Source organism: Nannospalax galili, unplaced genomic scaffold (genome assembly GCF_000622305.1).
Source record: "Nannospalax galili isolate Female #2095 unplaced genomic scaffold, S.galili_v1.0 scaffold632, whole genome shotgun sequence".
NCBI classification, from domain to species: domain Eukaryota; kingdom Metazoa; phylum Chordata; class Mammalia; order Rodentia; family Spalacidae; genus Nannospalax; species Nannospalax galili.
In genome coordinates this window covers 1631005-1637152 of record NW_008332816.1, presented here as the reverse complement: position 1 = coordinate 1637152, position 6148 = coordinate 1631005, and positions in this window count along the sequence as shown.

Genomic DNA, 6148 nt, shown 5'->3' with positions numbered 1-6148 from the left:
GCTGTTGGTGGCTGTTTCTCCTTCCGGTGACAAGGGTGTGGCTTCAGTAGAAATGCAGGAAGGGGAACTGCTCTCTTCAGGCTGTTTTCCCCCATCGTGCTGTGGCTTGTCTGTGGCACCAGAATCTGAAGTTTCTGCTGCTCTTTGTTTTGTGTTTCTAAAATAGTCCTTCATGCAGCCCAGGCGGTATCAAACTCCTGATCCTCCCCCCTCATTCTCCCGTGTGCTGGGATTACAGGCCCATTTCCACCTCTGGTCTCATCTTAGAAATGGCATCGGCCTACAGCCCAGCCACATCTGACTGAACAGTTTTCATGTCACCGAGGACCAAGATTCAGCAACAAAGAGACCTGGTCTCTTCCAGAGACAAAGCCTTTCAGGTGATGGTTAATCGAGGCTTGAATTTCTATCCCAGAGCCTCTTTACTGGGTCTCCTTCACTCCTTCAACCAGAACTTCTTTGCAGTGTTCTGGGGTTCCTACCATGGCCAGTCAGCTGGCGATGCTATAGGGATATTCTGTGAGCTTTGCAAAGTGTGACAGGAACAGATGTGTACTTAACCATACAAGGGGCAGTAAGTGGGAAAAAAAATAATGAAACAATCTCCCTAATGACTTATATCCATACCTCTTTGGCTAATCAAGTCAATGCTATTCCACCAATGTGCAGGTCTTGCCTACTGCTGACTTCTCAGTCAAGATCTAGCATGCTGTCGCCTGTACTATGGGGTTTTCTGTATGAAATAATATATTTTTTAATGAAATGGAAATCTCTTTTAAAGGTTAAAACCTCATTCAATTTTATGTCTTACAGGGTTTATACTGAGTTGAATACTGTATAACCATATTAATTAAACTGTGAACCTAAAATTTACAGACACTGTTGAAAGAGATGTGTCCGTGCTCTGGAAAGTGTTACTGAATATGCTACAGCTGTAATGAAATGCTTCTTCTAATCATGTGGTTATAAAATTTTTTTTAAAAGTTTTGAAAATGAAAGAATTTTACCTTATTATTCCTTAGTGAATCAATGAGTTTAGTTAATATTATTTATGTACCCAACTTCTTGGCAGTTACACCACTGCAGAAAATATTTTCCGTAAACAACATTTAACTTCCTTCTATCATCAGGGAAAATGCACCCTTAGGAGCCTCTCACTCGTAACAGAACTTGCTAGTTACACCAATCCTGTGCACCTCCACTGTGCATAATCACAGGTGTGGAGAGTTCAGGACAACACAGGCCTTGGCACGCCCAGAAAACATGTCCCTCAGGGGAAAGATGGAGGTTGATGCTGCAGGCAGGACGCAGGGCAGAGGAGACACACTGAGCTCCTGACTGTGCAGCTCAGTGGAGCTTCTGTCCTGGTGCGGAGCCCAGAGGAGACATGGAGAGAGACAAGGACACATTCTCTCATGGCTCTGGGGTTTGTGTTCGCTAACTGAAGTGAGCCCTGTCGGGACCACACATACCATACCAACATAAACCAGCCCCATGCCTCCTTAGAAAGGACCTTCTCAGACATTCCTGCGCCTCAGTTCCACTCTCTCCTTGGTCAGAATTCTCATGCCTGGAAGGTATGGATTTCCACTTAATGCCTCCTCATGCGCCACCGCCTGTGCCAGCCTGAGCATTAGATTCTTCTCTCAGACCCTGCACATCCTCCTGGCTAGCTCATTTCAAGTCAGTCTTCAGCTTTGTTTCGGGTTCAGGGTGTTGGTAACAGAAACTAGTCAGAATTGTTCATTTTATCAGACTAGGTACAACATGGGGTTGGAATAGGAGAGTGTATTGTGTTGGCGGATCTGGAGCTGAGTGTAGGGGCTTCTCTGCTCTAATCATGTTGAGACAGTCCGTGTAGTATGACTAAACTGTGACTGCCGTCACCATTGTGAGCAGAAAAACACAGGAAAGGGAAAGTTTCCCAGAAGCATTTACTCCATGTCCATGAACAGAGACTAAACCTTAGGGCCACTGGATTGACAGCCACCAGAGGTTACGGAAGGTATCTTCCTCCTGGTGGGGAGAAGGAGGTCAGGACTCCATGTCAGGGAGGGAAGCTGTCACCCTTCCCCTCTTCCTGGTGGGGAGAAGGGAGGTCAGGACTCCAGGTCAGGGAGGGAAGCTGTCACCCTTGCCCTTCTCCTGGTCGGGAGAAGGGAGGTCAGGACTCCAGGTCATGGAGGAGGCTGTCACACTGGCCCCAGTTTTCAGTTGGACATCAGGATCGCTCACCTCGCCCTCTGCTACCCACTGTGAGCACTGAGACACCTGTCTGTAGGTAGAGCTTATTCTCTCCTCTGAACACCCAGAAGCACCTGGCTCTGTGTGTCAGTTTCCGTTTGAGGGTCACACTGGACACACACTGCCCAGGAATGGCCATGAGAAAGTGATGTTTTACTACTCATTCTGCTTTTCGTTGTAGATGGATGGAGAAAGGAGATTCTGGTGTTTTCTGTAGCCTACCCCTATGTCTCTGGATTTCTGTATCCATGGATGTGTGACGGTGTATGTTTACAGTGAAAGAATTCTTCATGTTTCCTCAGGATTTGCCTGGGCAGGCACTTGTGCTGAGATAGGAGGCTTTCTGTAGACTTAGATGATAAACTAGTGTGCAAGTTGGAGTCTCCCTGTCTCACCCACTTCCTAGGCCGGAAGGAGCTGAGATTCTCAAGCCCATAGCACTCCCACCTTGTCCATGTCTCCATCTGCTCTCTCAGGCTTTCTGTCTCCCTCAGTCCTATCTCAAGTGGTATCAGACTCCATCTGCCTGTGCTTGTCCAGGGCAGGAGTCTCTGGCACACATGCACCACAGACCTTCTTGCCATTTTCTATCAGTGAGGAGAGGGAACATCACAGGCTGGCCTTCATCTCACTTGAGCTGGGCTTCAGGGGAAGTCGCATATAAGTTGCTCAACCAGTTTAAAGTTCTTGTCAACCATGCCATGGAGAAGGTGAGAGTGAAACCCAGCCAGACAGAAGAACGCTCAGATATACTTGGGATGTATGTATGATAACACATGCCATGAGACCAGTATCATCCTAACATCAGCATCATTCTAAAACAATACCCAAAGTCATATGTAGAACAAAGTATGAGCCAATAGCTGTCATAAATGTAGATAAAAATGATTTAACCCTCATTTTTTTGCAACATATAATGAATTTCTAGTCAACAACAGACCACACATATACTCATGGTACTACAAGATCACACCACCTTTGTAACTGCGTCCATGGATTTTGTATAAATACAGCCTATGATATTTGAACAACAAAGAAATTGCTTTAATGTGCACTTGTAAGAATATATCGTATTATTATTCATGCAGATTTAAACCACTGATGTGTAAAAGGATTTATACAGCATAGCCAAGTAGTATTTACCTGGTAAATCAACCTGCTTCAATATTTTGAAAACCAATTCATATCATATATCAAAGCCAAGAGGTAAAATAAAAACAGGCATGATGGAGGGATACATGTACATGTAGGGACAGCACTTCTCATTGTCCCACACCCACTCATGATGAATATTCACAATAAAATGTGATGTCAGAACTTTGTATATATCCGGATAAGATCTATACAAGTAAGACTGAAATACACATCATATGTAATAATGAGTGACCAGAAGTTTCCTAATAAGTAAAGATGAAAGGTGAAATGTTCATGCATTTTAATCATTTTTCTTGAAGTTCTAGGTGAAGTAGTAAAGTCAGATAACTTAAGGAAGAGCTTACATACAGGAAAGAAAGAACTGTGGTTATTATTTGCAGATGACTTGACTGTCTATGACGGCTCTGTGAATTGTGTTACAAAGATACCTTCACAAAACTGAAAAGTAGCTGTGGTGGTTTGAATGAAAGTGTTCCCCTTAGGCTCCAAGTATTTGGACATTTTGGCCCCAGGTTTGGTGCAGTTTCGGGATGTATTAGGAGGTGTGGCCTGGTTGGAGGAAGTGAATCACTCAGACAGGCTTTCAGAGTTCCAAAACCGTGCTAAATTTCCAGTCACTCTCTGCTCTCTGTACCTGTTCAAGATGTAAGCCTCCATTTTAAACTCCATCACTCTGGGCACCAGGCCTCCCCAGCATGACCGACTCTATTTCCTCTGGAACTGTAAGCTCAAATAAACTCTTTCTTCTCTAAGTTCCTTTGGACAGTGATTTTATCACAACAAAACAGAAGTAACTAATCAGTCACTATAATTTTTCTGCAAGTTTGAAAAATGAACATGTCAGTTCGTCTTGTATGTGCCCACAAAGGACCATGGGCACTATAATTAAAGATGGATCAGCTATGTATCACTTCCAAACTCCACACAAGTGACATGACATTGGAATTATGAAGACGACCATAAAGGTTTATATACAGTAAGCAGGAAATCTCACAAATCAGGTCTTGTTTTAAGAAAATGATACATTCAAAGCCATGTCTGCCAGATAGTCTCTTGAAACAGCAGCGTATTGACACCAAGTGTTTATGCTTCATAAAAGCCACCCAAGGAGCATGCGTGGAAGACTGAAAGTTGGAGAGTTTCAGAGTTCGAGTTATTTATTCTCAGTTAAGTTATGTCTGAAATATGATATTTGCTCATCATTTTTGTTATTTGAGATAACTTTCTTTTTCATTATTTAAAAAACAAAAGGCCCATAATGCAAACGGGGAACGTGGTAGTTTACAGTGATGGAAATTAGCTCATGGAATGAGGGAAAACTGAGGATACACAGAGGTGAGGGCCCAAGCTCACTGCTGGGAAAGGATGTTCCCCCATCTATAGAGATAAGAGGACCAGTCAGCTGAAATCCACACCAGAGTAGATGAGTAAAAACATTAATTTGGTACTGAAAACATCTCTGTCTCACCTCAGATCTTTCCCTGCATGCAAAACACACGTGCTCCCTGGACATTCACTCACAACAGGACAATAGGCTCCCAACATAACCATGGTATTTTCTGACACAAACACCCCTGACAGATTTATTGTCCAGACTCTACTTCTCTAAACAGTCAAGTGGTGTCTCTCCTACGCACCTCGCCACTGGGTCTTGGGTCCTTCTCTGGCTGTGCTGAGCTTCAAACAGCAGAATCCCAAGAACCACAACGATCAATCCAGCCATGCCCATCCTGGTGAGATTCTCCACAGTGTGATTTTGGGACTGTGATCCTGGGGATTGTGGACAAATGTTCAGCATAGGCCAATGTCACCCCAGTATGCCTGGACTTCTTCCCAGACGACTACCTCCCCTAGGCAGTCCTTGACTCTTTGTCCAGCCCTTTAACAGAGAATTCTCCTTAGTCACCCATGTTATTAGGCTCTGACTTTTTGTGAGGGCTGTTGGTCTCAGATTCTCCTGGGAAACAAATAAAAGGAATCAGAAATGGGAACTAGTTGATACTTGCATTTTCTCTCCTGGATTTTACACACATTTCATATATTTACTTTCTATAGATGCACATTATTTTTATCACATGACCTCACGAAGACCTCAGATAAATCTCTTCCTTGCTGCAGACGGATCCTTCTAGTCTTATTCAATTCCTCACATGCACTGTACTCTGCAATCAAAACATCTTGCTGATTCACTCTGGAACATAGTTTATATGAGCCCTGAGATCTTTTGCGAAAATAACTTGCTCCCAATTCTGAAACCCTGGAGCCCTCCTGTGCTCTCTTCTCTGACTAGGGAATCACATAAGCTAATTTCCCTGGTGGTCATTTCCACTGACTCATCAGCAAGGACCCAAGATCCAGGGCTGTTCTTCACGGGTTCCTGGATAGCAGGATCTTAAAGAGATAACAATGTGAGTTCATCTCCTCTTTACCCACCACAGCAAGTTTTTCAGCTGCTGCTGAATCATTGAGTCAGCATCTCATTAACTAATCATCACATAGAAACTACAGCGCAACTCACAGGTCACATAGGTACAGACACCTAGTGCCAATCTGTTCTAGACATACAATGCCTATTTGTTCTATCGAGGAGTAATGGAAATCAGCACCAAATGGTGAGTAATAAACACATAAATCGGACTAGCTGTGAAACATTAATGTGCGTTAACTTTAAACTAAAATCTGTAAAGATAAAGGTATAGAATCAAAGATGACCATGTATGTGTTCATATAATGTACTGTGCATGTAAAT